Here is a 23,878-nt window from a genome sequence, read left to right as displayed (position 1 = left end):
TGTGAGATTGTATAAATGCAGAGATTAGACAAGCGTGTAACAAATACATAGTGGTCTTAATAGGGGACTTTAACCTTCACATAGATTGGGGAAAGCAGACTAGCAACTGTCAGAAAGGTAGTGAATTTCTTGAGTGTGTCTGGGATAGTTTTCTACAGCAGTATGTCCTAGAGGCAACAATGGGGCAAGCCATACTAGATTTAGTAATGAGTAACGAATCAGATTTAGTTAACGGCTTAACTGTGCGTGAACATCTATCCAATAGCAATCATAACATGATTGAGTTCAATGTAGTGTTTGAAAGGGAAAAAAGTGAATCAGCTGCTAAGAATCTAGACTTGGGTAAGGCCGTCTTCAATGGAATGAGACAGAGACTGTCCACAGTAAACTGGGCAAATCTGTTAATGGGTAAAACGACTGATGATCAGTGGGAAATGTTTAAAGAAGCATTTAATGAGATACAGAACCAGTTTATACCCCTGAGGAGCAAGAACTCTACTTGCCAAAAAAAACAGCCATGGACAACTAAAGAGGTAAGGGACAGTATAAGACATAAGGAAAGGGCATACAAAAAGGCAAAAAATGGCACAGATCCTGGCGAATGGGAAAGATACAAAGATCAACAAAGGGTCACAAAACAGATAGTAAGAGCTACAAATAGAGAGTATGAAAAGAATCTTGCAAGGGATATCAAAACCAATGTGAAGAACTTTTATAGTTATATTAGGAAAAAGAGGGTGCACAGGAGCAGTGTTGGCCCCTTAAAAACTGAAAGTGAGGATATTGTCATTGACAATGGGGAAATGGCGGACATGTTGAATAATTACTTTGCGTCAGTATTTACAGTAGAAAAAGAGAATAGCATGCCGGAAATCCCAAAAAACTAATATTGAAGCTGGGACAGGGACTCGATAAAATTAACATAAGTAAAGCAACAGTAATGAAGAAAATAATAGCACTAAAGAGTGACAAATCCCCAGGACCAGATGGTTTCCATCCCAGGGTTTTAAAGGAAGTAGGTGAGCACATTGCAGATGCCCTAACTATAATCTTTCAAAGTTCTCTAGATTCAGGAACCGTCCCTCTAGATTGGAAAATTGCACATGTCACTCCGCTTTCTAAGAAAGGAGAGAGGGAAACCGGGGAATTAGAGACCAGTTAGCTTAACGTCTGTTGTTGGGCAATTGCTGGAGTCTATAATTAAGGATAGGGTGACTGAACACCTTGAGAATTTTCAGTTAATCAGGGAGAGCCAGCATGGATTTGTGAAAGGTAGGTCATGCCTGACAAACCTGATTGAATTTTTTGAAGAGGTGACTAAAGTAGTGGACAGGGGAATGTCAATGGATGTTATTTATATGGACTTCCAGAAGGCATTTGATAAGGTCCCACATAAGAGACTGTTAGCTAAGATAGAAGCCCATGGAATCGAGGGAAAAATATGGACTTGGTTAGGAAATTAGCTGAGCGAAATGCGACAGAGAGTAGGGATAATGGGTAGGTACTTACATTGGCAGGATGTGACTAGTGGAGTCCCGCAGGGATCTGTCTTGGGGCCTCAATTATTCACAATATTTATTAACGACTTAGATGAAGGCATAGAAAGTCTCAAATCTAAGTTTGCCGATGACACAAAGATTGGTGGCATTGTAAGCAGTGTAGATGAAAACATAAAATTACAAAGGGATATTGATAGATTAGGTGAATGGGCAAAACTGTGGCAGATGGAATTCAATGTAGACAAATGTGAGGTCATCCACTTTGGATCAAAAATGGATAGTACTTTCTAAATGGTAAAAAATTAAAAACAGTGGATGTCCAAAGGGACTTAAGGGTTCAGGTACATAGATCATTGAAGTGTCATGAACAGGTGCAGAAAATAATCAATAAGGCTAATGGAATGCTGACCTTTAGATCTTGAGGACTGGAGTACAAGGGGGCAGAAGTTATGCCGCAGCTATACAAAACCCTGGGTAGACCGCACCTGGAGTACTGTGAGCAGTTCTGGGCACCGCACCTTTGGAAGGTCATATTGGCCTTGGAGGGAGTGCAGCGTAGGTTTACTAGAATGATACCCGGACTTCAAGGATTAAGTTACGAGGAGAGATTACACAAATTGGGGTTGTATTCTCTGGAGTTTCGAAGGTTAAGGGGTGATCTGATCGAAGTTTAAGATATTAAGGGGAACGGATAGGGTGGATAGAGAGAAACTATTTCCGCTGGTTGGGGATTCTCGGAGTAGGGGGCACAGTCTAAAAATTAGAGCCAGACCTTTCAGGAGCGAGATTAGAAAACATTTCTATGCACAAAGGGTTATTGAAGTTCGGAACTCTCTTCCGCAAACGGCAATTGATACGAGCTCAATTGCTAAATTTAAATGTGAGATAGATAGCTTTTTGGCAACCAAAGGTATTAAGGGATATGGGCCAAAGGCAGGTATATGGAGCTAGATCACAGATCAGCCATGATCTTATCGAATGGCGGAGCAGGCACGAGGGGCTGAATGGCTGTTCCTATGTTCCTATGATAGATTTCTAGATATTAAAGGCATCAAGGGATATGGTGATAGTCCAGGAAAATGGAGTTGAGGTCAAAGATCAGCCATGGTCTTGTTGAATGACAGAACAGGCTCGAGAGGCCGGATGGCCTACTCCTGCTTCTATTTCTTATGTTCTTATGACACGCACCACGCTAAAGTAAAAATACTCAATTAGAGGAGGGCCAATTTCAATGGGATAAAAACAGATCTGGCCTGGGTAAATTGGAATCAAAGATTAGCAGGCAAAGCTGTAATTGAACAGTGGGTGGCCTTTAAAGAGCAGATGGCTCGGGTACAGTCTAGGCACATTCCCACGAGGCAGAAAGGTAGTGCAACTAAAGCCAGAGCTCCCTGGATGACAAAAGAGATAGTGAGTAAGACGAAACGGAAAAAAGGGATGTATGACAGATGTCAGGTTGATAACACAAGTGGGAATCAGGCAGAATATAGAAAGTTCAGAGGGGAAGTGAAAAGGAAATAAGAGGGGCAAAGAGAGAGTATGAGAATAGGCTGGCGGCCAAAATAAAAGGGAATCCAAAAGTCTTCTACAGACATATAAACAGTAAACGGGTAGTAAGAGGAGGGGTGGGGCCGATTAGGGACCATAAAGGAGATCTACTCATGGAGGCAGAGGGAATGGCCGAGGTACAAAATGAGTACTCAATTTCTCGTTCATGTTCCACGTGAAGGCGTCCCTCAGTTTCTGCCCGTCTATCTCCATGTCGAGGTGGATAGGAACCAGCACCTCAGACTGAGAGGCATTTTCATGGATCACTGCTGGGTCCTGGTCATTAAAGCAGAGTGGGAGCGTCCTCTTCTTGTCGCGGTTGCGATTAATGGTTGTGGAACGCGGCACGGCATCCATCTTTACCAAGGAAGATATAGGTGAGATACTGGATGGGCTAAATATTGATAAAGAGGTACTTGAAAGGCTGGCTGTACTTAAAGTAGATAAGTCACCCGGTCCGGATGGGATGCATCCTAGGTTGCTGAGGGAAGTAAGGATGGAAAATGTGGAGGTACTGGCCATAATCTTCCAATCATCCATAGATGCAGGGATGGTGCCAGAGGACTGGAGAATTGCAAATGTTACACCCTTGTTCAAAAAAGGGTGTAAGGATAAACCCAGCAATACAGGCCAGTCAGTTGGTGGGGAAACTTTTATAAATGATAATCCCAGACAGAATTAACAGTCACTTGGATGAATGTGGATTGATTAGGGAAAGCCAGCACGGATTTGTTAAAGACAAATCATGTTTAACTAATCTGATAGAGTTTTTTGATGAGGTAACAGAGAGGGTAGATGAGGGCAATGCAGTTGATATGTTGTATATGGACTTCCAAAAGACGTTTGATAAAGTGCTGCATGGTTGGTTTATCATCAAGGTTGTGGCCCATGGAATGAAGGGAGCAGTAGCAGCATGGATACAGAATTGGCTAAGTGACAGGAAACAGAGAGTTGCGGTGAACGGTTGTTTTTCAGACTGGAGGGAGGGATACAGTGGTGTTCCCCAGGGGTCGATATTGGCACGACTGCTTTTCTTGATATATATTAATGACTTGGACTTGGGTGTGCAGGGCACAAATTCAAAATTTGCAATGATTCAAAACTTGGAAGGGTGGTAAACAGTGAGGAGGATAGTGATCGACTTCAAGAGAATATAGACAGGTTGGTGACATGGGCGGACACACGGCAGATGAAATTTAACGCAGAAAAATGTGAAGTGATACATTTCGGTGGGAAGAATGAGGAGAAGCAACATAAACTAGAGGGCACAACTCTAAAAGGGGTACAGAAACAGAGAGATCTGGGGGTATATGTGCACAAATTGTTGAAGGTGGCAGGGCAGGTTGAGAAAGCGGTTAAAAAACAATCGGGATCCTGGGCTTTATAAATGGAGGCATAGAGTACAAAAGTATGGAAGTCATGATGAACCTTAATAAAACATTGGTTCAGCCACAACTGGAGTATTATGTCCAGTTCTGGGCACCGCATTTCAGGAAAGATGTGAAGGCCTTAGTTTCAAACAACTGTTGTCTTACATGACATTTGTATTTTCAAAAGGCATTCGATAAGGTGCCACATAAAAGGTTGTTACACCAGACAAGGGCTCTTGGGTTGGGGGTAACATATTAGCATGAATAGAGGATTGGTTAATGGACAGAAAACAGAGAGTAGGGATAAACGGGTCATTCTCAGGTTGGCAGGCTGTAACTAGTGGGGTGCCACAAGGATCAGTGCTTGGGCCTCAGCTATTTACAATCTATGTTAATGACTTAGATGAAGGGACCGAGTGTAATGTATCCAAGTTTACTGACGATACAAAGCTAGGTGGGAAAGTAAGCTGTAAGGAGGACACAAAGAGTATGCAAAGGGATATGGACAGGTTAAGTGAGTGGGCAAGAAGGTGGCAGATGGAGTATAACGTGGGGACATGTGAGGTTATTCGCTTTGGTAGGAAGAATAGAAAAACAGAATATTTTTTAAATGATGAGAAACTATTAAATGTTGGTGTTCAGAGGGATTTGGGTGTCCTCGTACAAGAAACACAAAAAGTTAGCATGCAGGTACAGCAAGCAATTAGGAAAGCAAATGGCATGTCGGCCTTTATTGCAAGGGGATTGGAGTACAAGAGTAAGGAAGTCTTACTACAATTGTACAGGGCTTTGGTGACACCTCACTTGGAGTACTGTGTACAGTTTTGGTCTCCATACCTAAGGAAGGATATACTTGCCTTAGAGGCAGTGCAACAAAGGTTCAATAGATTGATTCCTGGGATGAGAGGGTTGTCCTATGAGGAGAGATTGAGTGTAATGGGCCTATACTCTCTGGAGTTTAGAACAATGAGAGGTGATCTCAATGAAACATATAAAATTCTGAGAGGGCTTGACAGGGTAGATGCTGAGAGATTGTTTCCCCTGGCTGGAGAGTCTAGAACTGGGGGGCACAGTCTCAGGATAAGGGGTTGGCCATTTAGGACTGAGCTGAGGAGGAATTTCTTCATTCAAGAGTGTTGTGAATCTGAAATTCTCTATCCCAGAGAGCTGTGGATGCTCAGTCGTTGAGTGTATTCAGTGCTGAGATGGATAGATTTTTGGACTCTCGGGAATCAGGAAGATAGGGATCAGGCGGGAAAGTGGAGTTGAGGTTGAAGATCAGCCATGATCTTATTGAATGGTGGAGCAGGCTCGAGGGGCCGTATGGCCTACTCCTGCTCCTATTTCTTATGTTCTTATTAAGAGATTTACTAGAATGATTCCAGGGATGAGGGACTTCAGTTACGTGGATAGACTGGAGAAGCTGGGGTTGTTCTCCTTGGAACAGAGCAGGTTGAGAAGAGATTTGATAGAAGTATTCAAAATCATGAAGGGCCTAAACAGAGTAGATAGGGAGAAACTGTTCCCATTGGCGGAAGGGTCAAGAACCAGAGGACACAGATTTAAGGTGATTGTCAAAAGAACCAAAGATGACATGAGGAAAAACATTTTTACACAGCGAGTGGTCAGGATCTGGAATACACTGCCCGAGAGGGTGGTGGGGGCAGATTCATCAAAAGGGAACTGGAAAACTACTTGAAAGGAAAAAATTTGCAGGGCTACGGGGATAGGGCGGGGGAGTGAGACTGGCTGGATTGCTCTTGCATAGAGCCGGCGTGGACTCGATGAGCCGAATGGCCTCCTTCCGTGCTGTAACCTTTCTATGAGGAAAAATTTCTTCACTCAGAGGGAGGTGAATCTTTCGAATTCTCTACCCTACAGGGCTGTGGGTGCTCAGTCATTGAGTATATTCAAAACTGTGATCAATAAATTTTTGGACACCAAGGGAATCAAGGGATATGAGGAAAGGGTGGGAAAGTGGAGTTGAGATAGAAGATCAGCCATGATCTTATTGAATGGCGTAGCAGGCTCAAGGGGCCGTATAGCCTACTCCTGCTCCTATTTCTTATGTTCTTATGATTTGGAGGAGGCTGCCACACAAAAAAGTTGGAAAGCCTCTGCAACACATGTTTGCGATTGGAATAAGAACTTTTGAGACAACCCCTAACTTCACCAGACAAATCCACTGGGCACAGTGTTAAACTGTACTATTATTCATAGGGGCATGTTGGATTGTGAAATCTATGACACAAGGGGCGAGAGCCAGATGAACTTTGGCACCCACATTTTTTCCTTTGTAATCATATGCACATCACTCAGTCGTGTTGTCTCTGCTAAAATAACTGAAAGACTTTGTATATGTGTGATTTCACTTATTTATCTGTAGTATTAAGTCACAGATTTTTTCACATTTTCAGGGAAACATCAAGTGAGGAATGGAAACTGACTGTCCATTCACCATATTGAGCTCTAAAACAAAATATTGCATTTAAGTAAAAATAGTTTAATTTCCTTTTATGTACAGGTTTCACACTTAAGACATGCCAATAGTTTGAATTTACTGTTCTATTCCTATATAGAGTCATAGAGTTATACAGCACGGATAGAGGCCCTTCGGCCCATCGTGTCCGCACCGGCCATCAGCCCTGTCTACTCTAATCCCATATTCCAGCATTTATAGAGTATGGGGTTTGAAATACAGAAGTCTTATTAAATCTACTGTAATAGAGATTTACATACTTCAGCAAGTAAGCCAAAAAATCACAATTTTTCAGCTTAATTTTAATAAATCATGAATCAATTTGGTCAGAACATGAAGGGCACAAGTTTCTGAGTTCGTTTATATGACTTTGAATACTCAGGAATTAAGTTTAAATCCCACTTCCACATCTCATCCCCCTTAGACGTCTCTTGGAATCCCATGGGAAATTTTACTGGTTAGTCAGTAGCATAACCTGTTGCCCAGAACAAATTCAGGATTTATATCCACCACCATTCTTACCATTGAAAACGAAGCTTGGGAAACCATATGAAATTAGTTTCCAAGTAACTTCGCCCATACCAGCACCACTACCATTGTGTTAACTCCAGTGGAAGGAGCGCTGTTTTCCTTGGCACTCTCTGAACAGTCATGTTTTTTCTAATTATTAGATAAGGATGTGAGAGTTGAAATGCCAATAATTCATTTTGGTATAAATATACAATAATCTGATCATGAAATATGAAGATTATAACTCTACAATTTGTAAGTTCCATCAAGCATCGTACGTTGAAAACCTCAGAGCTGAAACTGATTGAAAATCATGTCCACATTAATGTTGAATATTGTTGATATCTCTGGTCAAAAGAAAAACTAAGAATAGCTAAAGGGTACCTACTAAAAGGATAAGAAAAGTCAGGGGTGGGAGGGACACATTCTGTTCAAAGTACTTCTTCTTCCACCCTCCAATCCAGCTGCTAAAAGGATACATTTCCCAGATTACCAGTATGAAGCACCATTAAATTTCTTGATGAAGGATACCTGCCATTTTGGATCATCATCCCCCCAGAGTTAGTGCAATGACGCCAGTGATGACTGGCCGCAGGAATTCCATTCCATCCAATAGGTGCTGAAACTTGGGGCCGGTCAATTTGGACCCATCGACCCACTGGTAAGTGCTGCAGCCTCAGCACGTATAGGGTATTCTTTGTTTGCGCAGATCCAGATCAGCTTCAAGGTTGGTCCAAAATTACAGGGCCCTTTAAAGTGAAAGGAGTTGCTCCAGGATGCAGGTGGCCTTTTTCCATTACTTTGAAAGGTTTGTTGGGACAGCTTATATACAAAGATAAAGATATGGCTGACAGGCGAAATAGGTACTTGGCATTGTTTTACACTTCTGAGGACAATACCACTATCCTGGTATTACAGAACAGATATGTAGCTAAAATTGCTTCATTAAAAGTAACTGTAGAAATGGTTTCAGCTAAGATTGATAGTAATGCAGAACCCAATGCCATTTACCCCAGAGTGTTTAGGGAAATGTGGGAGGTTGTATGTAAGACACTAGCTCATGTATTCAATGGCTCATTGGCGTCCAAGTTATTTTCCGTGGATCAGAGAATGGCTCACCTAGTTTCATTATTTTAAAAAAGGAAGAAATCAGATCTTGGAAATTATAAGACTGTGAGCTTGATTTTGGTAGTTGCAAAGCTGTTGAAAAGCATTATGAATGATGTGATGAATAATCTTTTGGAGTTCAGTCTTGATATCTAACATTGCTTTAGGAAAGGTAGGCCTTGCCTCATTAACTTGATTGAATTCTTTGACGGGGTATTCAGAATAGTGGGTGAATATAATCCAATTGATGCTGTATACTTGACTTCTAAAAAGTATTTGATGAAGTACTGCATCAATGGCTATAAGACAAAAATAGATCTCATGGGATTATAGGACAGTTATCATTTGGATTGTTATTATTGGGAGTGGATCTGACTGGAGTTACTCAAGGCTCTATACTGGACCTGTTGCTGGCTATGATTTTCATTAATAATCTGGAGGAGGGCTTACATGGAACCACTCTCAAATTTGCAATGATAGAAAAATGTGCACGAGGTTTAGTACCTTTAAACAAATTGATAAGATTGCAGGCAAATTTTGATAACTTGGGTAAATGTGGCAGATATCATTTAATGTCGACTAGTATGTTGTCATGCACACGAGGTTAGGAAACTCCTAGCATGTCTATACCATGCAGGGGTACCAATTAAAGGAAATAGATTAGAAAAAGGACCCATAGCTAGTAATTGATGACTCATTAAAAAGGTACAGAAGCAGTATGAGGTTGTTATAAGCAAAGCAAATAGGACTTTAGGTTGTATTGCTGGAACCATTCAGTACAAAATGAAGAGTAGTATCCTTAGGCTATATCAGGCTTTGATACATCTGCATTTGTCCAATTTTAGTCTCCACACACAGTGAAGGAAATCAAGGCTATGGAGAAGGTGTGGATGAGGGTGGCCAGAATTATACTAAATCTTAAAGCTTAGTTATGAGGATAGGCTCCTGGAGGTTGTTTTTCTTTTAGGGAAACAGACTTGGAGGCATTATGATTGAAGTTTTAAAATGAAGAGGGATTGGATAGGGTCCAGTTGGATACATCATTTTAAGTGGATAGGGATGGTGAGACTGGAGGTTATACCTATAAAATCTGCGAGCAAATAGATGCCAGGAATTTCACCCCCCCCCCCACCCCCGTGTCATAGCCCTCTGAAGCAAACTGCTGGGACATATGTTGAGCATAGAATTGTCACAGTCCTTTAAAAGGGAACTTGACATGTTCCTGAGAGAAAACGACATTTCCATTTATAGAGGGTAAGTTGATGGTTAGCTGAGATTGTGATGAGTCATGGGCAACTGCAGTCTGCTGGATTGCCTTAGGGAGTTGGAGAGGAACTTTGAATTTTTTCTGAATCAGCTGCAGGTTTTTTCTCTTCTTTTGCCTCTCACAGGAGACAGCATTGTGAGAGACAAGCAGTAGGCAGTGCATGAGATTCTATTGTTGAGTGAATGGGGCAGGCTCGTCTCACCGTTCTTTTCATCGGATCAGCTCCATAGGGAAAGAGAACCAAACTGGAGGGTCTCTAACAGGTAATAAATTCAACAGTACTCACTGCTGCTAATATGCATATTTATTGCACGAAGAAATGGGACTGTGCTCTGAACAGAAAGTACTCCCCCTAGATTTTCCTTCACCTTAAACCAAGCACTCAATTATTCATCATCTCCAGCCAATGACTCACGAAACCTAGGGAATTCTAAAATCCTTGACAAGCAATTTTTCATTGCCTGCAGCAACAGATTCAGAAGAGCAGGGAATTCAACATGATTTCAGCTGAAGAACTGTTAATTAGCGTAAGTAAGTATAGTTCTAAAACCACAATGCCTGCTAAGTATTTACTAGAAGGGAAGTCACAAATCACTCTTACATGTACATTTTCCTCCAGTCCTTTGTGTGAGCAAGAAAAGACAATACATGCATAAAACAAGTTTCCCCACTGACACAAACTTTTTAGCAAACATTAGTGATAGAAGGAAAATATACACATTAGTGTCTAGATTTTGAAAAAAATTAAAAATGACCAGATCTAGTGAAAATTTATCTAAACACTTCAGCTGAATTCTAAAAGCAGTCTTGGGAGAGTATTCACTCAAAGGCAACTGAAAGGCTGCTTGAGAAATGGAAATACTTGCTAAAAGATGAAGTCATAGGCGATAAATTACTGAGTAGTTGCAATAGACACAAAAAATGATTCCATTTTCGCTTTTAAATTTGGAAAATGACTGGAAATCGTACTGAAAGTTAACAAACTCAATAACCTAACTGATTACAAAGATAATGGGCTATAAATTAGGCCGCGCAATGCCCGTTTGTCGGAAGCTAACTGGCCTTCTAAGTCCCCAATTGGCAGGATGTGCGCGCACATTTCTGGCCGGAAGTGCACTGCCTGCCATGTTGGGAAAGGAAAAAAATAGGCCTGCAACAGGCTTTAGGCCCTTTGCATATGAAAATATGGAGCCTAAAGCCTGTTTGAGGCTCTGACTTGAAGATTGGTTTGCCATGAAGGAGCCAATGCCAGCACCAGCTCCTCTATATGAAACCAGGCCTCGGGACCGGCTGCAACCTACAAGGTAGGTTTCTCATATTTAGTTACCAGAATGTGGAGCCCGGAGGAGTAGGAGTGCTCCTCCCGTTGCCCCAATCGCCGATGCTTCCGACTCACCCTCCAGCCTCCAATTCCAACCCCCAACCTCCTATCCTGCCCCCCACTCTGCCTCCTATCCAGTACACCGGCCTCCTGTAACCCCCCCCCCCTCCCACCCCGCCCCTGACCTCCGATGCCGAACCCCCGGCCTCTCTCCCCCCGACACCGCGATTCCTGGACCCGATCCCAATCCCTGACCCGAACCCCATCCCCGAGCCCGACCTCTGATGCCGACCCCCGGGGTCACCACCCCCCCCCCCACCCCGCCCCCGATACCACGATTCCTGGACCTGATCCCAATCCCCAAACCCGATCCCCAGCCCCGAGCCCACTTATCTGAGGGCCGCTGTGACACTATTAGCGGTCTGATCTTGCACTCCCCTTTGCCCACGGGCTCGTCTCACCTCGGCCAGCTCAATTATAATGAGGCCCTAGGCTCGATATTGGGGGAGCCTTGGGCCTCACCATTCAGGCACATGTACCCGATGCCGACCACACACACAAAAATGGGCACTCCCAAATCTCTAAGCCAGTGTTTGAAATGGAACTGAGCAATTTTAATCAATTCCATGAAAGTCACCGCTGAGACTTGTTCCAGAATTTCCTCCTTTTGGCTCTTCTGTATTGTACCCAAATCATTGGTCATAAAATGGGCAGGCTACCTATTCGCAAACTTCTGGCAATCTTTCTAGTAACCTTGTTCAGAGATGCACAACAGCAGCCCTGGTTCACTTGCCTCCAATTTTCTCTCCCTTGACATAGGCAAGCATTCCAGTGCTAATCAGCATCTCGCCTGGGCGACCCAATCAGCACCTCCTCTAGCCAGCCCAATCAGCATCTCCCCTGGCCGGCCCAATCAGCACCTCCCCTAGCCGGCCCAATCAGCACCTCCCCTGGCCGGCCCAATCAGCACCTCCCCTGGCCGGCCCAATCAGCACCTCCCCTGGCCGGCCCAATCAGCACCTCCCCGGCCGACCCAATCAGCACCTCCCCAGCCGACCCAATCAGCACCTCCCCTAGTTGGCCCAATCAGCACCTTCCCAACCCGGCTGAGATTGAAAAGTCACAAAGTTGGGAAAACTGCAAGGACTTTTTCTCCTTCGAAATATAGTCTTATTATTTTTTGCTAATATGTACAAAAAGGACTTTTCACAAATTTGTCAAGAAGAATGTTCTGATGTATAATTAGAGAAATACACATGCCCAAAGAACATTCCTTAATGTGCAGTATTCATCAACTAAAGTTAAAATAAAAATTATAATCTGATTTTTATAACAATCCCACTGCAGGCATCACTGACATTCTGAAGGGTTTCCTGAAGAATGAAGGTATCCAAAATGCTTCTGAATGTAAACAATTAGACATGCTTTATGGAGCATGGTACTTTAGTGGATTATAGCACCGTTCTTTCACCACTGCGATCTGGATTTCAATTCAGCTCAGACTGATGGAAAAGTCTGTCTCTTATGAGAAATGAATCTGCAGCAATCTCAACTCAATTTCTACTGAGTGAAAATCACAGCACTAAACTCTCTATAAATTGACACCAAACTGCAGTACAAACCTGAAAGGACATGACGAAAAAAATCACAGCATTACAGTAGTGGATGGTCTTCTCAAGGTGGGGTTAAGATATATTATTGAGGCAGAGCACAGGGAGCTGTGTGTGACTGTTCTGCAGTTGTCCTGGGAATGTGTGATGTAGACACTGGCTACCAAAATTGGAACCTTTTTCCCATTAACTGAGCACTGACATCATGCCACCCGAGGAGCATCAAAGTGACTTAAACAAAAGTTAAAATATGTATCGGTTGTAGAATTTTAACAATATGCTTTGCAACATTTGACATACCTCAAAACGCAAACATGCATTTTGATTTTTTTTTAAATATGATCAAACATTTATCAGATGAAAAGTATGCTCATTCAAAACATTCTGCTCAATGAATTTGAAGCACATGTCAGCGAATTACACTAATTTCATAATTTACAAAAATATAATACTATGTGAAATCTGTCAATTAAGAATATTCAGCTGGCTGAATGGAGGTGGTTTCACACTGTTGCTCCTTGCAGCTCAGCTCTTCTGTTTATTCCTTACTTTCCAGAGACCAGAGTTAATAAATCTGGTGATGGTCCACAAAAAAAATTTGGTTTCTGCTACCGTCAAAATATGGTTAGTTAGACCATTTATATTTCCCAGTGTAGCCGACGGCAGGCAGGAGAATAATGTGCTTACCTCCAGCTGCACTTCAGTAAAAGCAAAGTGTTGTTTGGCTTGGTGGCTTCTAACACTGGTTTTACCAAGGTGCGCAACAAAGGCAAATTTCAGAATGGTCCATCACCCACTGATTAGTCAAAAAGCAGCAAGTCTTCCCTGTTAAAGTCCAATTCTGAAAGTACTATAAAGCAACAATCACTATAGGAATGGAACAAATACAAATAGCTTTACACACCTTGAGGCTGAATTTCCTCAGCTGTTCTGCTGGACTTCCATAACTCCATTGGGAGTCTGGCATAACAGCTCAGAAAAAGGCTGGGACCTTGATGCACTGGCCTTGTAAGGTGTAGTGGCCTTGCCCACCCTTACATCTAGTGACACAGAGGGGCCAGGGTTGAGACAAGGGATCCCTACACTGGGAGTTCCCACTTCCATGACCCATAAGGGAATCCAGCATAAGACTTGAGGCCGGTAAGTCGAGTGAGATACTAGCCTCCAGAAAGGCAGAACTGGGTCCCACTGGAGGGAGGGGGGTTCACCCAGGGAAGCGGCTTGGAACTGCAAATACGAATATGGACCTCTTTGCATAGGGGAGTGAAGGACGGAATGGGGTCACGGGGGAGAAGTCAGTGCCTGATCATGTCCTTCCCGCCCCCAGATAACGTAACTACCAGGATTGTGACCAATGGATTTTCACCACCCCCCACCCCACCTTGGTTCAAGGAAACAAACTTTTACTTTCATATCAAAATCCTAGCAGTCTTAATTGCCAAATGACTTTATAATAGTGTCATTGAGTCATTACATTTCCCATCATTTCTTTATTTACTAGCTGCTTATCCCAACTACAGTATAGCCCTCCAAAATCTAACTGCTGGCACAAACTGGTTTATCATTTTATCTGCACAGTAATAACAAGCATCAAGGTGGAGGCTTTCCATTTACCTGCTTTTCAGAAGCAGTTGGCGGTCTTTTGTTGCCAGGTGGTTGGGTCACTGTACTTCCAGTCAAAATACTGCAGATAGAAAAATGAAAAAATAAATTAACACAAAAAGCTTTTCTGTAATGGATGTTTTTTCCAGTAAGTTTAAATCCTTTTTTTCTCCTAATAGACAACAGACGTGACTTATATACAGTGGCAAAATAGGTCAAATGTACCAATATCTAACATTCATTTGTGCTGTAAACTGGCCGAATTGAGAGCTCTGAATCCCACTGGTGTAAACCAGACCTGTCTCAAGGGTATGTCTCATGCCAGGGCCAATTCTTAATTAGTAGATACCTGCCAATGTAATCTACCAATGGAGTTGTGATTTGCCTCTTTCCCTAGCATGGCAAATGTATTACTCCACCCCCTCACCCACTTCCACTTGACCATTTCTATATTGTCCTTTCACTCTACCAAAAGTGAAATGATATCTGTTTTAAACATCTGCTCCAAAGCATGTCATTTACTTCATATGCACACAATCAATGTACACAGATATACAATATATGTGCATATGCATAAGATTCTTTACATTATCACTACTTGTAGTAAGCTGCTTAGAAACAAGGCAGAGCCATTCTCAATTTGTATTTTTGATTCCGCTACCAGATCTGAACATAAATAAGGCTCCATATTGATATGTTTTTCAGCCAGCAGAAAGTCACATTGCCAGAATTCAACTATGGAAACCTTCACATTTACTTTGTGCTCTATTCTAGAAATAGCTTTGCTTATTGACTCATTCAAAACAAAGTACTCCTTCCCAGAGCTTGATCACATCATCAATTTTACAGTACTTTCAAATACTGCACTCCTGGATAGCTCACCTAACTACCTATCATTCTCTTAAACAGTTTATTTTTCTGAGGAAAAATCAGAGTGATTGTAGTGATGGTGAATGCACTGGGAGACATAGGTCAAGTTCTTTTTAGCATATGACCAGTGGATCTCCCATGGCATGTAATTGTTCATGGTGAATTGGATGACATGCTGTTTCATAACAACAGGAAAATGACACCAAGTTACACACAATATATTATTCTGATCAATGCGAAGGTTCAGCTGTGCTTAACAGGTCCTGTCCATTTAGCATCACAAAGTCATTTGCTGTAGAGACCCTGAAGTCAATTGATGGCTAATTGCCAGATTGGCAGCAGCTTAGAACATTTTGGGTCCAAGAAAGAAAAATCAGCATGAAATCTTTCTCTTTTTAATATGTTTGACACTTCAAAGTATGGCAGACACAAGACCTACATAATGAGCACATCCTCCTTAGCGTTGCTCACAATAAGTCAGAGGATATGCAGAAGCGTGATGACGATAATGTTACAAGAAGTGTGCTCCATACACAAGACTTTACAGGTAGATTTTGTAGGGCCAGGAAGAATGCAGGAAATTTCCCCAAAGCCCAGTTCTTCTCAGGCATATAGAAACAATAGACAAGGGACTGTGCAAGGGTGTGTGAAAAGTAGCACTCCATGTTATCTTTCATAAAAGAGTTTGGCAGTAGATGTTTGTATGTTAGAGCAGACTCACAATATAAGAACCCAGTCCTGTTGCAATTGAGATGTTACAATAAATATTGAGAGCATCCCAATCTGTACCACTGGCAACTGTGTGCATCTGTAGCAAATGTCACAACACTACTCGTGTTATTTGCAACATGTCTTCATCTAATTGGACTAAAGACGTGATCAGTGTGGCATTGTAATATTGTCTGTACTTCAAAATATATGTCTGTCCTCATATTATCAAATAATCAATGCAGAATTGGATCAAAACTTGTATTCAGCCAGCTGAGAGCATTGGGGCGGAGGTGGGAATCATTGGGTGACATAAAGTTTGCAATCTTTCCAAAGCTGTTAATGGCCACTGCTGGGTAAATGGAAAGCATCCAGCTTGAAATTTGTGTTTATTGTACCGATAAAATGATAAAAGTGAATTAGTGCTGGGAACTAGATTCTGGAGTGCTCTTTGAAGTTAAAAACTAGTTACTTAGAGACTGTCATTTTCCTTTAATTTGCCACTGTTGTCTTTTACATTGTGTCTTAACAAAGTTTACATATTCCTTTAATGTAAAGGAATAATTTAGGACGTACAAAATAATCCTGTCTTGTTGGGAATTTCTTTATTAAATAAACTTAATAAAATAAAGTAGTTGAATAGACTTGTTTTTACATTTTGCAGAAGGTTTTAACTCTATTTTTGTAGGAATCTGAGTTATTTGTTTAGCCTGTCAGAGTAAAAGACATGTATGTTAAATAAGCCAAGTAGGACATTGCAAAAATCACCAAGCACCCTGCTGAACTAGACCCAGCAGATAGCCTCTTGGGCCTCCCCAGTGGGATTTCTCAGGACTCCAACAGAGGCAAACCTTTTGGTTTCCTTTAATTACACCCCACTGGTGCATCCCACCGAGATGATAATATGATAAGCATCCACCTCCACCCCACCAGTCCAGATTATGGATGCTGGCCCAGTCTGAGAAAATCATGTACTAAATTAATGAAAAATTCTTTTAAATCCGAGGGACCAGATTTTCAACCCACTGACTATGAATGTGCGCACGTTTTGCATCAGATGGTCCATGTTCCTGGCCGGCAGCCGACCAGCACATTAACAGCAATGCCCTCACATACATCACACACCAAGTATCTGGACAGTGCTCCATCCCACCTTTTAATGGAATACCTCTAAAAGCCATGATGATACAGCCAAAACCCACCAGACATTGACGCAATGGTCAAGCACAGTATCACATGCCAGCACCACAGCCAGCCCATGGAATCAGCCGTTAACAATCGCAGTCACTCATCATCACAATATGCCACATCTACCATAGAATGTACACTGTATGTTATCAATCAAAAATTCGATCATTTGTTGTAACCAAATACTAATTACAATATATAAAAAAAATCTTGCATCACAAAGTGGTGACAGCATGTTATTTAGATATTTTTGTATTTTGGCAGTGTGACAGAATTGTATAACCGTGTTACGACTGTCTGGTGACAAATTTAACAATAAAGTGAAACCACAGTCGGGCTGAAAAACGTGGGTGGTAGGTGGTGTATCATCTCAGGTTCATATAATCTTTTACAGATCACTTTGACACCTAAACCCCTTGTTGAGAATCCTCAAGTACAATCATACAAGTATCCATTATTCTCATGCGTAGCCATTCAGCCATTCTATGTGTATCACGCATAGCCATTCAGCATTTATGTTACTGATTTTACACGTAAAGGCAGAAATTCCTCAAGTCGCAATCCCAGCTGGGGTCATGCCTGTCGGTGCTCTCCACCGCTGACCCTGCCAGAGCTTGTGAGATAAGAGGGAGGGCACCTCATTTGTATAGGGCAGACAACTGAAAAATCCAGCACCTGCCCACCTTCGGAGGGGTCGCCCAGGCAATCCCACCCCCAACGACAACCATTTAAGTAGCCGATTGGCAAGATGTTTTAAAAAGCTTCTTCGAAGCTTCAAGCCACTTTGCTGGCCCGGATTCTACTGGTGGGACCCACATTCGCCCATCTGGAGGCCAACACACTTCAACTCAGTCGGTGTGCTGACCTCTCCAGATGTGCCAGGTCCCGACTGAACTCCCAAGGTGGGGTGTCCCCATCCCCGACTCTGCCGCACTGGTGACATTTGGCTTGTAAGAAGCAGGCAGAGATTTCTCCCCTTACAAGGCAATTCAGAAACTCCCAGCAATGACAGAGACCCAGAATAACTGAGTCTTTGTGGTTTTATGGGAGGTTAGACCAGTGTCCCGCTGGCATTCCAGAGGGAGAGAATGTCCACTTTGTTCATGTTCGAAGTAGCAGCACAGTCCAACCCCCAAAGAAATTTGCCCCCATAGTATTTACTTGTGTGTAGACTCTAAAGAGTAAGGAGAGAAGAGGTCACATCCTGGAGGTCACCAAATAGCAAATAGCATTCTAAAGCACACGAGTGATATTACCAAAGAATGGTAAATTAAACTATGAGCTGACATTTCACAATGCATCGAAGATTACAATATTCCAGTAAGTTCCTAATGTTTTCTCAATCTCCAGGCATTAGTCATTGACTTCAAACTGGTTACATCCTCATATTGTACATAGTCTTCCCTCTCCATCATGAGTTTTATGGTAAAAAGATGATTGCGAGGAAGGGCTAGAGTGGCAATCTCTAATCACTAGTTTATTTCATGCATGGAACACATCCAGGACGTAGACAGATATAAAAGAGAATTTGATGTAAACTTGTATTTGGATTTTATTTTGTCCAGCACTTTTAAAATGACAGTCTTATAAACTTATCTCCAAACTAGCATATAAGCCAACTACACACAATTTACATGGACAGTCAGCATTTGGACTGAGTGTCTCTGCCTTTGCATCTCTACTGTAACTACTGGGGTCGTGCGACCCTGCCTCCGCGGAGCTGCTCCATCTGCCAGGTTTTTCACGTGCACATGCTGTCATGCTCACGCGCCTCCCCTGTTCAGCAGGACAGGAAGAGCTGTGATGTGATGGAGAGGCAGTGATGTCACCAAGTATGGTTGACATGTATGTATTAAGTTATCAAAGTTGTAAAGGAAATGTTTACAAAATGAAAATACTGCACACAATCACACATTAAGAAAAGAACATTGTGCTGTACTGCAGTCAGTACAGAATTGAGTAGTTTCTGGCACAAATATCACTGCAGAGTGATGATACAATTAAAAGCTATGCCTAGAATGGTTAAGTGACCTTTTGTGCTGTCTTATGTTTTTAATTAGAGCAGAATGCTATATAGAGTAAAATAATATGTCTTACACTAAATTCCTTTCATTTTAGTTTATTCTTAACTGCTCTGTCTCTGTTGATGAAACAACACCTCGATCAACACATTTTAAATACCAAAGTATATTACGTATTCCGCCCCATTGTCGCTGCTGAGCTGACGGACAGGAATTTAGTAGTAGTAGTATATCACATATACATGCCAACTGTCCATGCTTAACATGAATGGTCAGCAACCAGACAATGTCCATTTCGTTCATGTTAGAAATAACAGCACAGTCCAAAGCCATGCTGGTATATCCAAAATTTGCATTCGCATAGCAGCACATACAAGCACCACTGTCAGCCCAAGGAATTAGTCACTCACAGCTCCCACTCACTCACCCGTACAATGTACCATGTAAGCTATATTATGTACACTGTATACTATGAATATAGTGTTCTCATTGTAACTATACAGCTGCTCCATCTACCATTGGCTCAGCTTTTTAATTCCTATTTTAACTGAATAAATTAGTGGGATACATCATCTGATTTGTTAAAAGTAGCACACAGAGGAACTTCTGCTCATGTCAATGTTGTACTGACTTGTATAGGTCATCTCTTTCACTACGTACATAAGAGCAGGAATTCTCTCCCATGTTAAGTATGAGTTTCAATCAAGAGGGATCTCAAGCACCCTTGGCAAACAAATAGTATATAACAGAATCTTTGGCAGTTAACATACGAACATACAAATTAAGAGCAGGAGTAGGCCATTCGGCCCCTCGAGCCTGCTCTGCCATTTGATAAGATCATGGCTGATCTGATTGTGACCTCAACCCTACTTTCCCATCTACCTACGATAACCTTTGACTCCTTTGTTAATCAGGAATCAATCTAACTCAGCCTTAAAAATATTCAGTGACCCTGCCTCCACCGCTCTCTGGGGAAGGGAGTTCCACAGACTCATGACCCTCAGAGAAAAAACTTCTCCTCATCTCAGTCTTAAATGGGAGACCTCTTATTTTTTAAACTGTGACCCCTAGTTCTAGCCTCTCCCACAAGGGGAAACATCCCCTCAGCATCTACCCCTTCTAGTCCCCTCAGGATCTTATATGTTTCAATAAGATCACCTCTCATTCTTCTAAACTCCAGTGTATACAGGCCCAACTTGTCCAACCTTTCCTCATAAGATAACCCCCTCATCCCAGGAATCAGTCAAGCATTCTGAGCAACTACATTTATTTCCATTTTTAAAATATATATATTCAGCTTGCACCCGGAGGGATCTAGCACTCAGAACTATGTCAAAATCATTAGGCACTAAGTACTTAAGTGAAAAATAAAATGGGCTGTTAACAATTGGCAAAAATGTTTGCTGGTAAGTGGCAGAGGTGAAGAATACTGGAGAAATGAGGAGATTTAACCACTCTTTTGGAAAATCCATTTAACTCACACATCATGTTTTATCGGATGGCTCTGAAGATAATAGGACCTGGGGAAAGAAGGTGTAGAGTAAGAAGTATCTCACCATGAGCCCAGGGCATGAGATCTGAAACTTAGTGAGAAACTAGAATAGCTGCAGCCATGTTTCTGCAGATTTTTTAGAAAGGTCTGATCCATTACAGGGGAAAATAGCATAAAGCAGTATAGAAGACATAAAGAAGCTCTCCCACCAATCCAGTTGATAAATCGGCATGTGACAACTTTCATATTTAAAGTAAAGAGTGAGATGACTAGTCTTGATTCTGGGGAATGGTTCTGCGATTGGATCTTGCAGGTGAGTAATGAGCCGTGAACAAATGAGTTCCCAATTAATCTATGCAACTCTTTTTTGTTTGGATTAGTGTGGTGATGGTTATGATAATAGATAGTGAAGGAAGATCCAGAGGCATCTGTTTTAATAGCCTGTCTATTTGGCTCAAATCCTCTCACTTGTACTCCAGCTATGATCAAATCTGTTTTGTTTTGACACAATGCCACCTGCCACCTATACATATACTCTTGAAAAAGAAAAGTAAGACTTACATATACAAAAGGTTGTACCATATCGTCCTGAAACATTTCAAAGCACTTCATCTGAAGTGAATTTAAATATGAAATGAAGAATGATTTATTTTAAAGTGCAGAAACTCTTTTGTAGGGAAATACATCAGTCATTTTGCACATAGCAAGATCACGCAGACATCAATAACCACCTAACCTGTTTTCGTTGAGATCATTGGCACAGACATTGGCAGAACTCCTTTGATAGTGTCATGCGACCTTCGACATCCACAAGAACTGGCAAATGGAGCTTACAATTGTAAACAATTTTGCAACACCAAGTTATAGTCCAACGATTTTATTTGAAATTTGCAAGCTTTCGGAGGCTTCCTCCTTCCTCTGTTAAATGTCAGGAACTCCTCGAAGCCTACACATTTATAAATCACAGAACAATAAATGGTGATTACAGAGAGTCTTTGCAACTGCCCGTTGCCAAGGCAATCACCGTGTTCAGACAGAGAGGTGTTACCTACAGAGCCCCCGAATATACAGTCAACAAAAAAAAACAAACAGAAAAAAAAGAGAGAGGCAGAAACATCCGGAAGGCAGAGAAAGCCAGCAAATGACCCGTTATATTAAAAACAGATAGCTTTTGTTCGCTGGTGGGCTTACGTGTAGCGTGACATGAACCCAAGATCCCGGTTGAGGACGTCCTCATGGGTGCGGAACTTGGCTATCAATTTCTGCTCGACGATTTTGCGTTGTCGTGTGTCTCGAAGGCCACCTTGGAGTACACTTACCCGAAGGTCGGTGGCTGAATGTCCCTGACTGCTGAAGTGTTCCCCGACTGGGAGGGAACCCTCCTGTCTGGTGATTGTTGCGCGGTGTCCGTTCATCCGTTGTCGCAGCGTCTGCATGGTCTCGCCAATGTACCGTGCTCTGGGGCATCCTTTCCTGCAACGTATGAGGTAGACAACGTTGGCCGAGTCACAGGAGTATGAACCATGCACCAGGTGGGTGGTGTCCTCTCGTGTGATGGTGGTATCTGTGTCGATGAGCTGGCATGTCTTGCAGAGGTTACCGTGACAGGGTTGTGCGGTGTCGTGGACACTGTTCTCCTGAAAGCTGGGTAATTTGCTGCGAACGATAGTCTGTTTGAGGTTGGGTGGCTGTTTAAAGGCGAGTAGTGGAGGTTTGGGGATGGCATAGCGAAGTGTTCGTCGTCATTGATGACATGTTGAAGGCTGCGGAGAACATGGCCTTCACGTCAAACTGGACTCCTCCGGAGGGTCGCTGCCCTCAGCTTGACATGTATTCCCAAGCTGTCAGGACGGAACAGCAGACAGAGGGATCCGCGGTACAGCAACCGAAGAGGAAAGAGTCAAACTGGACTCCTCCGGAGGATCGCTGCCCTAAGCTTGACATGTATGCCCAAGCTGTCAGGAAATGCGTCAATGCCAGATTCATCAGCCGCACTCAGAAGACAGTCCAGAATGTCACCCGAGCACAACGCAATGCCATCAACGCTCTCAAGACCAACCGCAACATCGTCATCAAACCAGCGGACAAAGGAGGAGCCATCGTCATACAGAACACAACGGACTATTGCAAAGAAGCACACCGATAACTGGACAACCAGGAACACTACAGACGGTTACCCGCAGATCCGACCAAAGAAAAAAACCCACCAGGTCAACAAACTGATCAAGACCTTCGATCCAGACCTTCAAAGCATCCTACGCACTCTCATCCCACGTACTCCCCGCGTGGGAGACTTCTACTGCCTCCCAAAGATACACAAAGCCAACACACCCGGACGTCCTATCGTATCAGGCAATGGAACCCTGTGTGAGAACCTCTCTGGATACATCGAGGGCATCCTGAAACCCATCGTACAGGGAACCCCCAGCTTCTGTCGCGACACTACAGACTTCCTACAAAAACTCAGTACCCACGGACCAGTTGAACCAGGAACACTTCTCACCACGATGGACGTCTCGGCACTCTACACCAGTATCCCCCACGATGACGGCATCGCTGTGACAGCATCAATACTCAACACCAACAACAGCCAATCTCCAGACGCCATCCTACAACTCATCCGCTTCATCCTGGATCACAATGTCTTCACCTTCGATAACCAGTTCTTTACCCAAACACACGGAACAGCCATGTTCGAGCAGGACTTCTTCACTGCACAGGACCTCCAACCAACGCTATACACCAGATACATCGACGACATTTTCTTTCTGTGGACCCACGGCGAAGAATCACTAAAGAGACTACACGATAACATCAACAAGTTCCATCCCACCATCAAGCTCACCATGGACTACTCCTCAGAATCAGTTTCTTTCTTGGACACACGAATCTCCATCAAAGACGGGCACCTCAGCACCTCACTCTACCGCAAGCCCACGGACAACCTCACGATGCTCCACTTTTCCAGCTTCCACCCTAACCACGTCAAAAGGCCATCCCCTATGGACAGGCCCTGCGAATACACAGGGTCTGCTCAGACGAGGAGGAACGCGATGGACACCTACAGACGCTGAAAGACGCCCTAGTAAGAACGGGATATGACGCTCGACTCATCGATCGACAGTTCCGACGGGCCACAGCGAAAAATCGCATAGACTTCCTCAGAAGACTAACACGGGACGCAACCAACAGAGTACCCTTCGTCGTCCAGTACTTCCCCGGAGCGGAGAAACTACGCCATGTTCTCCGCAGCCTTCAACATGTCATCAATGACGACGAACAACTC

The 23,878-nt window shown here is 42.8% G+C and overlaps 1 protein-coding gene across 3 annotated transcripts in view; it reads right to left on the bottom strand.

Annotated features, from left to right (window-relative positions):
• The window catches only part of LOC137341237 (myocardin-like), a 635,026-nt gene that overhangs the window by 465,938 nt on the left and 145,210 nt on the right, over positions 1-23,878 (bottom strand). For all 3 annotated transcript variants that reach the window (XM_068004310.1, XM_068004312.1, XM_068004313.1), the window contains exon 3: positions 14,326-14,395. The gene's annotated coding sequence lies outside the window, so the exon portion shown is untranslated. The remainder of the gene's footprint in view (positions 1-14,325; positions 14,396-23,878) is intronic.

Source organism: Heptranchias perlo, chromosome 23 (assembly GCF_035084215.1).
Source record: "Heptranchias perlo isolate sHepPer1 chromosome 23, sHepPer1.hap1, whole genome shotgun sequence".
Lineage (NCBI taxonomy): Eukaryota > Metazoa > Chordata > Chondrichthyes > Hexanchiformes > Hexanchidae > Heptranchias > Heptranchias perlo.
The sequence above is the reverse complement of the archived record's forward strand: the minus strand, read 5'-3'. Positions and strand labels throughout refer to the sequence as shown.